Source organism: Monodon monoceros, unplaced genomic scaffold, assembly GCF_005190385.1.
Source record: "Monodon monoceros isolate NGI ecotype Baffin Bay Population unplaced genomic scaffold, NGI_Narwhal_1 Super_Scaffold_14, whole genome shotgun sequence".
Taxonomy (NCBI): domain Eukaryota; kingdom Metazoa; phylum Chordata; class Mammalia; order Artiodactyla; family Monodontidae; genus Monodon; species Monodon monoceros.
Window position 1 is genome coordinate 64,256,243 of NW_021703770.1, and position 12,960 is coordinate 64,269,202.

Genomic DNA, 12,960 nt, shown 5'->3' on the forward strand with positions numbered 1-12,960 from the left:
ACCTTTCCTCCCAAACTAAAAGCTTTCCTTTTCCTTATTAAAGGCTTGTTCTTAACTGTATCACCATGATTAGTATCTTCTTTGCTCAAGACCAAAATGAAGAGAGTGCGATGGAGAAAGGACAGAGAGAAATTTTCTTAAAGCAAAAGCTGGAAGAAGAGGAAAAAAGAACAAGGTTAAAAGGGGGACTAAGCTCTCAGAAAGTGGAGGAAAGCCACAAAAGGATATAAGAGAAAAGTGTGGGCGACAGCCTGTGCACATGTGCTATGGGAGAAGAAAAAGGGTGTGGAGAGATTAGCCCAGACAGATGCTGTCTGGAAAAACTGGTGGGGTTAGTAACTAGAGAGTTGTATGCATGAAATTATACTAAATCAAGTGTTACTAACTCTGAGATAGCCTATAATATAAGAGGATCACAAGAAACTTCAAGGTCACCTATTCCTACCATTGGAGGGAGCTTTGTTAAACCAATTACTCCAAACAATGTACTTATCATTAGGAGACTATTTCAAAACATCTGAAGTTCAACTGTTCTAATTTTTAACTGAATTCAACATTTTTTCCTTCGTTCAGGTCCATTATTTCTGCTTTTCCTTTAGTGATCATAATCTATGATATATGAATATTCTATCATTTCTCTTCTTAAATATCTTGTATTTTAGATGTACTTAGAATATTGACTGACCTCCATCAAAAGGATATATGCTTTTTGCTGATCTGAATGGATTTGTCCATCCACACACCCTTACCTCATCCTCTTTATGAGCAGTAGTATAAATTTCCAGTAGTGTTATCCAGGTTTGGGGAATGGCAGGTGGCCAGGAAATGTAGTAAAATAACTGGTTCAAAAGTGCCTGGAATCTATGACGTTGGTTGACTAAATAAACATGATTCTCTAACCAACAAAGCAAGCCCGCATAAAAGAAAAATTTTAATGTCATTGGAAATATGGATATGCACACACAAATGAAAGTTTAGAAGGATGTACTCTAAAATGCTAATAGTGATTATTGAGTGGTAGGTTTACTGATGATACTTATTTTCTTTTTTCTTTGAATTTTTCTTAAAAATATTACTTTGGTGATTTAAATATTTTTAAAAGAACATATAGATAATAGAAATACAAAATGGATAAATTATTAACTACAAAGTGGAATACTATGCAGCTGTCAAAAACAATGATGTAGGGGGTTTCCCTGGTGGCACAGTGGTTGAGAGTCCGCCTGCCGATGCAGGGGACACGGGTTCGTGCCCCGGTCCGGGAAGATCCCACATGCCGTGGAGCGGCTGGGCCCGTGAGCCATGGCCGCTGAGCCTGCGCGTCCGGAGCCTGTGCTCCGCAACGGGAGAGGCCACAGCAGGGAGAGGCCCGCGTACCGCAAAAAAAAAAAACCAAAAAAAAAAAAAGTGAAATGAGAACAAAGATTCCACTATAAGAAATGCAATAGGTAAAGGAAAACAGAGACACTGAGTCCCTTAAAATAATGTGGGAGCTGTTTCTGTCAGGAATAACGTGTTACATAATTTGAGTTTCATGAATCAGCAGTTTAGTCAGTAATTTACATGAATTTTTTTAAAAGAGAAAAAAAAAACCAACCCTGAGGATTGGAAAAGGTAAAGTGGTTTCTGAACAAGGAAGGTTTCAAAAGTATTTTATTCCACCCCCACGCAAAAGAAGGCTGACAGGCAGATGACTTGGTCTGGCTTCATTAAGGGTTTTCTACCGTCTAGTATCCCTCATGGGAAGGGCCACTCCACCTCTCATTTTTCTTGATAGCCCTTCCCAATTCCTCCCACTAGGTACTGGCCATATTGACCTCTCTCATTGAAAGTTATCCATCTGGAGGTAACATACTTTAGGATACAGAGTTATACTTGAAGGATAAAAAGTTGAGGGATTTTTTGTTGTTTTTTAAAAGACCCTTTATATTAAAGTAATTGCAATACTTCAAAAAACACAGTAGTGATGTCAGACACTTCAAAACAAATTACAATACCTATGGTCATTGTATGTGAACTTGATCATAAATCTAGGTAGCTGAATCATTTCACTTACATTGAAAACCTACAGTGATTTGTAGTCCTTAAAAATGACCTTAAATGAGCAGGGAGAGACAAGAAAGCTGTCAACACAAACACGAAATCTATGTGTCCAATCTTAACTCTCTCCAATTCAGAGGAAAAAAGTAGGATGTTTGAGAAAGGAAAAAAAATAACAAACCTATTTGTTTTTTCAAAAACCAGAGATGAGGGACTTCCCTTGTGGCCCAGTGGTTAAGACTCCACGCTCCCAAAGCAGGGGGCCCAGGTTCAATCCCTGGTCAGGGAACTAGATCCTACATGCTGCAACTAGAAGATCCTGCATGCTGCAAGGAAGATACTGCGTACTGCAACTAAGACCCCACGCAGCCAAATAAATTAATTAAAAAAAACAAAACAAAACAGAGATGCTAAATCCCAAGAAATGAGTCCAAAGGGCATTCCATCTCATCCCTTTTGTAGAAAATATGTTGTGGCAGATACTGCTTGAAATAACAGAGAAACATTGGACTAGGCCTGGCAATCTCTTAGGCACAAATCAACTAAAGGGTTTGAGAGGCATAATGTTTTGAAATAGCAAGAAATCTGAAGTCATTGGGAATCATTTATTCCACAAATGTTTATTACAGGCTGGCATGTGCCAGACACTGTCCACACACCTGCTCTCCATTCAAGCTCTGCCTCTTACCAGCTGTGCCACCCTGGATAAAGCATTTTAATATTTCTATGCCTCAGTTTCCTCATCTGTAAAAACAGGAATAAAAAATGGCTACCAACCTCACAAGGACCCTCTGAAGAGCAAATAAGTATACCTGGAAGGACTTTGTAAACCATGAAAGTGTTAGTTGTCATTTGGCTGAATTGAATTCATGAATGTCTGTATGCCATAAATTATATCAGAGGAAAGTGAGCCTTCCTGCTTCTAGAAGACACTTCATAATCTTATTAAATAAGGCTTAGAGTGTCATTTAATCACCTCCCTGGAAATTTAAATATATGAAACAGAGAGAGAAAGCTAGTATGACGTGCAGATTTTGACATTAGATTCATAATCACCATAATGACAAGAACCGTGTTTGTTTTATTCACCATTTTGGGTCTCAATCTGGCCATCAGGCCAAGGCACTCATTTGAAGAGGACACTTAATCCTGGAAAATATGCTCTCTACATATCTGCAAATCACAAAATGGTTACCTAGAAGGTTGATCCATCAATTCAGTGTTACCTGCAGCAAATGGCAGTAAAATTACAAAGCATTATTTGTTACATTGATGTGTTCAAACAAAAATGTTCTATTTTATGGTACATTTCAAGTTCAGTCTGACCCTAAAATATAAGCTACAGTCAAATAAATTGTCAATCATATCGGGAAGGAAACAAAATTAGCTTCAGTGCAGTGGCACTTGAAGAAAGGGGGAAGTTCTGGTCTCTCCAGAGTTAGCTAAGGATGGGCACTATGGCAGATGAGAAAGACCATGTTACGGAAGATGCTGGGGATGTGGCCAGAGATCTGCAAGGAAGAGGTCTCACTCCCATGGCTCCAGACTCCCTTCCCCCAGGGAGTGGAGGGGTGGTGGCTTGCTTACAGGACTGGAAACAGAGAGCCAGAAGGCACACCCAGTCCTAAAATATGCCTGAAACTTCCTCTAATGTTTCTAGCTCTTGCAATGACATTCAGGGAACTGAAGTATGCATAGCCTCCTTCGTTGTTAGAACTGCTATAATTTAACATTTTGAGTTAATATTTAAAAAGCACTTAGAAAGAGCCTAACACATGTAAGAGCTATCTAAGTGTTTGATAAATAAATAAAGCACTTCCCAGATTGGCCAGGTGAATTATTAACCTAGTGACAAAGTAGAGAATCAAAATACACAACGATCTACTATTTTTTTTACCTTGATAAAGCTTTGGAAACTGTCGTGCTCTGTATTTATTGCTGCACCTCAAGTGTACCCTACAGAGTCTTGTGCAGAACTGAAATTCTAATCATGGTTCAGAGATCACTGCAAAATTAAATAATGAAAGAGTTTAAGTCTCAAGAGATGAATTCTCTTTTCTATCTTTCCAAGTAACCACCACTGAAAAGGACAGAGTCTAAAAATCTCAAAGCATTTCTAGATGGCACATACCAATGCTAAGGTGGGAATCTATAGAGCCAGATGCACTTTAAAAGGCATAGAAGGGGTTCAAATCACAGGGAACGTAAAGGGCAGCCACGCACGGAAGTCGCAGACTACAGGTCCGCTGACAACAGGTTAATGATTTCCATGCCCTCCGCTCCCGAGGCCTCCTCCATCCCGGTTGCTCACAGATGACCCGCATCCACTCCTGACCTCAGGTTGTGGCGTGGGTGGGATCTCCCACCCTCCGGTTCCTGGCTCCTCTACGCCCCGAAGCCGCTCACGGGTTAACAACACCCGCCCCCCTCCCCAAGACACCACTCGGGCGTTTAGGAATAGGAAGGCAGAATCTGAGTTCACCTCGAGGAAACAAAGACCACAAAACTCTCAGAGCCGAAGACTGGGCCGGGGTCATGGCTCTTCACCTCCGACCAACTCGGAGGTTTCCAGGCTGAGGGAGGGCGCTGCCAGGGGACCCGGGAAAGTCACGTTTGCTCTGGGAAGAGGCAGCAGGCGAGGCCCGGGCTCCCCTCGCCCCGCCGCGTCTCACCTGCCCGAGGGGCCCGACTGCGGCCCGGAAGCGCACGGACCCTGCCGCCCGCCCGCCCACCCGCCTCGGGTCCCGGCGGCTCCGCACCTACCCGGCTCCGTGGTGCTGCCTCCCCGCGCGGCGGGCGCAGAGCCGAGCGCACTCGCGCTTCCTCCTTCCCGGCAGGGCCGCCGGGCGCTGGCGCTTCCTCCCTGACGTGTCACGGCGGCCGGCTCCTCCCGCAGGGTGCGCGGAGCCGCCGGGTAGAGCTGGGCGTCCGGCCGTGCTCCGGGTTAGGCGCCGGCTCCCGGTTGCGGGGCGGCTGGCGCCGGGAAGGAGCCGCAGGCTGAGCTGTGCCCCCGCCGCGGAGACCCGCTGTCCTCCCGCTTCCCCGAGAACCCGCGCGAGAGCCCCGGCGCAGCGCGAGGTCCGGCCCCTCGCCTTGGGCGCAAAGTTCATAGGACCCCGCGGGATCCCGCCTAGAGGCTCAGACTCTTCATTTGTTTCCCGCTGCTCAGCTTATAGTGACCAGTGCCCAGGGGTCCAAGAGCGGCGTGGGCCCTAGCGCCCGGGCTCGGCGGGGGAACTTGACCCTGGCGCGCAGGGAGCAGGACCGCCGGACGCCCGGAGGGACAAGAGACGCCCGGGAGTGGCCTGGAGGGCATGTGATGGGGTGTAAACTGGACACTCAGAGAGGTGAATAAGTATCCAGATAATTCAGGGGAACAACTATGCTTCATTTAGCATTCTCTGAACAGTTTTCTACTTTTTCATCAGCAGAGTTTTGGCCTTTGTAAGACAGGAGAGCGCTTTCACAGATTGGCAGATCCTTTATACAGAGAAACTTCCTTTCCACACCTCTTTTTGGATCCTCTGTGTGTGTGTGTGTGTGTGTGTGTGTGTGTGTGTGTATTGGCATTCCATTAATCTCCAGGCACACTGTACAGCTTCTTATTACTCTGGCTATTTAAATATAGGAGTTGCATTTTAGAGCCATATGAATCTTTTTTTTTCCAAATAGGGTGAAGAGAGGTACAGAATGTGTGCGTGATTAAATGCGTGTGGAGTGAAGTGGTCAAGATTTTGAAGTAGAGTGCTGTTTGGTTTTGCCCCACAACCAGTTAGGTTTTGTCAGATGTCGCTTGAAGATAGACTCGAACAACTATTTAAAGAATCCCACGTGCATATCGTATTTCAGATTTTGAGTCAATGACCTATACTTTAGCTCATATGATTCTAGAGAACTTGCCACAAATCTATGAACAAACGAACTAATAAAGGTAATTAGAAGAACTGATTTATGTGTGGCTTCCCTAAATTCAGGGGACATTTCCTTATATTTAAAATATTCAAAAATTTAGTCTCACAGAAAATGTAAGAATATTCATTTCTGATGTCAACATTGTATGGCCTTCTTCTTAAAGAAAATGGTTTGTGAATCAAATACTTTTATAGTTCAAAACATAATAATCCTACAAAACTTTCTAAACAGTGATATTCAGTGGCATACAGAAATGGATATAAAATACAGTGGATTCTAAAATCCAGTAGATACTAATCAACACATTGCCAGTGGTCCTTTATATGTTTTTACCGTGATCCATACAAAGCAATCCACACAATAAATCACAGAGAAGCTAGAGAAGTTCCTCTCTTGAAACAAAATCAATAAGTGATCAGTGATATCTCTTAACTAAAGCCATAGTCACAGTGCTGAAAAAATTCTCAGACAAAAGGAACTTTTGTGACAATGAACTCCAAGTGGAATCATATCATTCTCACTTCAGAGACAAATACCTGGCTATCACCACTTTTCAACTTCTTTTTTCTTTTGTTTGAAAAACAAACATCTGGGAACCATTATATTTCCAAGATAAATTTGTCCTCCTGCCGTGTAGAATACACACACACACACACACACATAGACACACACACACACACACTCCAACTCCCACAAATGCATCAAGACAGAAAAGCTGGCGGGTGACGTTCAACGGATAAAACGTTGGGTATTTTGCCTTTATAATCTGAGAGCTGCAATTTAATAGCTTGATTGCTCAGAACACTAGAGGTCATAAATATATTCACAAACTATTGAAGGGTTTTTTCACTTAAAATTAAAGGACACACTTTAAGGCTGATCATTTTGATCAATCATATTCACCTATAGATATAGATCACATCTCCTTTTTCCTTTATGTTTCCAATTTCTTTTAAGTTTACACTGTAAAACTTGTTGAATGTTCAGCAATATCTAGTTGATGTTTATGCCTTTATAAAAGGTTTCATGTAAGTACATTTTTTAAATAGAGAAAGTTTTTTGTTAGACTCTGGATTCCAATATTTTTTTAAAAATATGATTCAGTTCATGCAGATTGGGCAAATATTGTGTTCATCTGTTATATCTATAATGTAGACATTATGAGCACAAGCTTTTGAATCGGACAGACCCAAATTTAAGTTGTGGCTCTGCCACTTTCTACTTCCGACAAATTATTTCACCTCTGCGAGCAAAGGTTTTGTCAGGAATGTAAGGATGATAACAGTGTTTTTTTCTCCTCAGTAAAACAGATAGTAATAGTGCTTATCTCATGAAATTGCTATGAGGATCAAATGAACCTAGTAGAATGACTGGAACATATTATCAGTTGATTGCTATTGTCATCATCGTTATTGTTAGCTCTAACACAGATATAAAAATGCCAGTATTTCATCTGCACTACTATAAAGAATGATCAGTTTTTAGAGTTTTGGGATTTTTGTAGAAGTCCTAAAAGTAACAGGAAAAAATCATAAAAGAAGTACTAAGATATAGTTATGTTCAGAAGTTTAGATAACTGGACTGTCAATACTGTAAACTATTGACCCAAACATAAAAAAAAAAACAAAAAAACCCAAAACAAAAAACTACCTAACCAGGTTATACAGTATTTCTTTTTAAATAATATGTTATAATGAGATGAGTGCCTGTTGGTGTTTTTTTTTTTAAGTGAGTTCTGGTTTATGATCTTTTTTTAAAATTTATTTATTTTTGGCTGCATTGGGTCTTCGTTGCTGCACACGGGCTTTCTCCAGTTGCGGCGAGCGGGGGCTGCTCTTCGTTGCGGTGAACGGGCTTCTCATTGCGGTGGCTTCTCTTGTTGCAGAGCACGGGCTCTAGGCGTGCAGGCTTCGGTAGTTGTAGCACGCGGGCTCAGTATTTGTGGCTTGTGGGCTCTAGAGTGCAAGCTCAATAGTTGTGGCGCACGGGCTTAGTTGCTCCGCGGCATGTGGGATCTTCCCGGACCGGGGCACGAACCTGTGTCCCTTGCATCGGCAGGCGGACTCTCAACCGCTGCGCCACCAGGGAAGCCCAGGAAAGGTGTTTTTGATTCATGTTATTTGCATAGTTTTTATAGCACCTTTTCTTTCATTCTACTACAGACTCACCTACTTAAGTGGGTCAGACATCATGAGTTGTTGCTATAGTTTCCAGCTATGTTTATCCATTGATATACCAACCGTAATATACCACAACTTCAGAAAAGAGAAAGCCATTTTTATTGGGAAAGTCGTTGAAGGCATAGTCCTAGCCATGAATTGGCTCAGAAAATAATTAACAAGAAAAGCCTGCTGTAAAAATAGGTGAGAATATGAGTTAAAATGACCAATTTATTGAATTTTTTGAGCAAAGCAATTTAATAAAGCAATGCAAAGTATAGTTAGAATAACTGGGATCCTCACGGGAACTGAAACAGACCAGTTTATACTGCCTTAGCACAAAGCAGAATTACCCTGTTTCCTTGGTTCAGAGCATGCTCATTTTGTGTGTTGCCTGTGGGAGTGGCTCAAAGCTCAACATCTTTCTTGGGTCAAGTTAGCCATGTTCAAACTCAAAACTGAAATGCCTAAAGTTCAGGTGTGTTTTGTAATAAAGAGAAAACTCTATTTTAAAGCAAGACTATATTAGGGTCAAATATAAGGCTTTTCAGGACTTCCCTGGTGGCGCAGTGGTTGAGAGTCCGCCTGCTGATGCAGGGGACACGGGTTCGTGCCCCGGTCCAGGAAGATCCCACATGCCGCGGAGCCGCTGGGCCCGTGAGCCATGGCCGCGGAGCCTGCGCTCCGCAACGGAGAGGCTACAACAGTGAGAAGCCCGCGTACGGCAAAAAAAAAATAATAATAAAAAATATATATATATAAGGCTTTTCAGATCACAGAACTTTCTTACTTTCTATACTAGACTCATAAGAAAAACCAAGGGGAAGTGTTAGGAGATCAAACCGCCTAAACTGCTAGCATCAGCTTTTTGATTAAAAAGCTGCTAGAAATTGCTTTAAATCTTGCTAAGAACATTCCATTATCTGAAGTAAAACTATTCTCCTTCCCTATTAAGGAAATCTCATTATCTTCTGATCTAGTTATTATGAGCATCAAGAACAAAATAAAAATTGCCCCCTTTTTCTTTCTCATTTTCCCTCTTTGTTTTTTTCTGTCTCGTTTGGATAGTCTGTTATGTACATAAACTGTGTCTGTTGTTAGTTGACAGTAGCTTATTTACATAAGTCCTGTCAGCATTTCCTGTGTCCCTCAGAGAATCATATTAGGCCTTTGAGCTCAAACCTACTAGGTAGACTTTGAAGATAATAATTATTTTAGTTAATTATCAGTATAGAATAATAGCTTTCTTAAACACCATTCATTTGGTGACTCGGTTATTTACTGTTAATTATGTGCAATTAATGATTGAACCTGTCTCAGATGGCAAAGTCTTAATAGCCTTTGGCTTAAAGAGATGCATGCATTGCTGTTATTTCCTCATCTAGTTCCCTAAGGTATCTGTGTCTGGCTCAACCAGATATGTCAAAGGCTTAAATGGAACTTAAAGGACTATAACTCTTCATACACCAGAACACCCTTAAATTCCCTAGGTTTTCTAGAATAAACAGCTTCAGTTCTTTTAACTTTTTCTACACCTCTTTTTCTTTCTCTCTTTTTTTAATGTTTTACAATTCTTGTACAACTTCTTTCCAAATTCTCCACATTCTTTTTTAGATGAGATGCCCATTATGAGACATGGAATCTTCTTTGAAACGATTAGTATAGTGAGAGCATTCTCTCAGCTCTTCAGTTGACACTCCTATAATGCAACTTAGAATTATTCTTACATTTAGAATTATATTTCATCATTAGACTTTAAAATCGGAACTCTAGATGCTTGTTTAGCATACTTACACTTCTCAAATTATATTTAAGAGGTTATTTTGATTATCCTATTGAACTCCTCTGCACCTGTTTTACCAAAACTATTTTTCCTGGATGATTTTCAATTTCATCACATTTGTTAAGACAAAAGACACCCAAAGTGGAGGGTACAAATCCTAGGAGTACTCAAGACAATTTACTACAGTTGAGAAAGAAGATATCCCAGTGTGTAACAGATCTTCCTCAACTTACGATGGGGTTACATCCCCAATAAATCTATGATAAGTTGAAAATATTCTAAAATGCATTTAATACACCCTACCTACTAGACATCATAGCTTAGCCAAGCCTAGCTTAAACCTGTTCAGAATCCTTACATTAGCCTACCGTTGGGTAAAATCCTCTAACACAAAGTCTACTTTATAATAAAGTGTTGGATATGTCATGTAATTCATTGAATACTGTACCAAAAGTGAAAAATGGAATAGTTGTCTTGGTCCAGAATGGTTGGAAGCGTATGGGTTGTTTACCCTCCGGACTGCCTGGCTGACCAGGAGCTGCCGCTATCCAGCGTCACGAGAGAGGATCATAGCAGCATATCCCTAGCCCAGGAAAAGATAAAAAGTCAAAATCTGGAGTTCGGTTTCTACTGAATTCATATTGCTTTCACACCATCGTGAAGTTGAAAAATCGTAAGGTGAACCATTGTAAGTCACGGACCGCCTGTGTTTGTTTTACCTAAAAAGGAAGAAATTAAGCTGTATTATTCAACATATGCACTGCCACTGGCATGCTCATACAGTTCTTTGTCAGTCATTCGTATGCTCTGCGAGGTATCCTGAGAAGGGTGCGCTTCCACTTGAAGGGAAACCTTCATTCATCCATCATCAGTGTGATGCAGTTTTGTGTGGTATAGGAAGTCATCGATGTGATTAATTTTGTAAAAACAAATCCTTTCAATAGAATCTATATAATATTTTGTACTGAGATGGGGAGTAATTGTGGAAACTCTTTATCTTCCATCATAGTATTCAAGATGCTTGGGCTTAAAAGCATTTGGAAAAATGTAATTTTGTTGCAAAAAACAGTGCATGTGTCCTATTAAAACTAATATATGCACGCTTAAATTTTGGAAACAATTTTTTATTTGTTTAAATATTTTCCAAATAATGGATTTCAGTGGGTCTTAAATTCATCTGTTGAAAAGATAAAATTCTTTTAAGTCACAGGCAGACCTCTGAGATACTGCAGGTTCATTGCAATAAAGTGAGTCACAAATTTTTTGGTTTCCCAGTGCATATAAAAGTTATGTTTACACTCTACTGCAGTATATTAAGTGTGCAATAGCATTATATCTAAAAAAAGTACATACCTTAATTTTAAAAAGACTTTATTTCTAAAAAATGCTAGCCATCATCTGAACTTTCAGTGAGCCGTAATCTTTTTGCAATAGGAACATCAAAGATCACTGATCACAGATCACCATAACAAGAACAAGTTTGAAATATTGCAAGAATTACCGAAATGTGACACAGAGCCACGAAGTAAGCAAATGCTATTGGAAAAATGGTGCCAATAGACAGGCTCAACACAGGGTTGCCACAAACCTTCAAGCTGTAAAAAGTGCCGTATCTGCAAAGTGCAATAAAGTGAAGCACAATAAAATGAGGTATGCCTGTAGTTTGCAAGAATTGCTGATTGATAGCAAGCAAAATGGAAATTTACTAGTCAAACTTCAATATAAACCTTTGTAGAACTGGTTGATGAGATCGAAAAATGAAAATGAGTACTTTAATAGATACAGTCAACAACAATGCATTTCTTCCATTTAAATCTAAATATCTTGTTGAAATATCTTTTCCAGTTATGATAGCTATTAAAATGTAGTATTAGAATAATCTAATCTTAGGACCAGATCTGCAAATCACTATATCATGAAGAGTTAAGCCAAGAATTTTAAAAAGGAATAACATACCAAGTAACAAAACATCAAGTGAAAGCAAAAGGCTCTTATACTATTAATAAAATACCATTAAATTATTTAAATATATTGATTATTTCATATTTTTAAATTTGGGGTTTATATTGTACTATGTGTACAATCTATTGCTATAGGTCACAATTACATAATTTATACAGGGGTGTGCATGCAGAAACATTCTTAAAGATGGGGTGCATTTTCAAAAAGCAAGTTGTCAATTACCTTTCGCCATTCCTACTCCTTTGTTTGGTGTCATCTAAGAATTTAATGCCTTTTGTTCTCTTCCTTCTTCATTCAATAACTATTTGTTTAGTGCCTAGTGTGTGCCAGGTACTGTGCTAGGTTCAGGGAGGTAGAAATTAAAAATATAATCCCCACCCAGATCAGTAGTTTAAATCATTTATGAAACGTATAAAAGGACCTATTCCCACGACTAAACTCCACACTATCACCTGCTTCTCAACTCCTTCCCCCACCTCCAAACCTGGCCTTTACATAGGTAATGATCCACCATGGATGGGGACTTGAATTTGAAACTTGTCATTTGAACACCTACTTAGTTTTTATGTAGTTTAAGTAAACCATTTATGACTTATTTTCTCTTCTAGATATCTGCAAGGTGCTTTTAAGGCACTCTTATGTAAATATAAATATTACTAATTCAACAAACACTTCCTCTGCAAAGCCCTGTGTTAAGACAGAGGGAAGTTTTGTTTGTTTGTTTGTTTGTTTAACATCTTTATTGCAGTATAATTGCTTTACAATGGTGTGTTAGTTTCTGCTTTATAACAAAGTGAATCAGTTATACATATACATATGTTCCCATATCTCTTCCCTCTTGCGTCTCCCTCCCTCCCACCCTCCCTATCCCACCGCTCTAGGTGGTCACAAAGTACCGAGCTGATCTCCCTGTGCTATGCGGCTGCTTCCCACTAGCTATCTATTTTACGTTTGGTAGTGTATATATGTCCATGCCACTCTCTCACTTTGTCACAGCTTACCCTTCCCCCTCCCCATATCCTCAAGTCCATTCTCTAGTAGGTCTGTGTCTTTATTCCCATCTTACCCCTAGGTTCTTCATGACCTTTTTTTTTTCTCTTAGAT

General features: G+C 40.2%; 1 protein-coding gene across 2 annotated transcripts in view; it reads right to left on the reverse strand.

Moving 5' to 3' along the window:
- Positions 1 to 5,037, reverse strand: part of LOC114895388 (serine/threonine-protein kinase Sgk3) — a 111,176-nt gene extending 106,139 nt beyond the window's left edge. For both annotated transcript variants that reach the window (XM_029222715.1, XM_029222710.1), the window contains exon 1: positions 4,804 to 5,037. The gene's annotated coding sequence lies outside the window, so the exon portion shown is untranslated. The remainder of the gene's footprint in view (positions 1 to 4,803) is intronic.
- Positions 5,038 to 12,960: the final 7,923 nt, after the last annotated feature.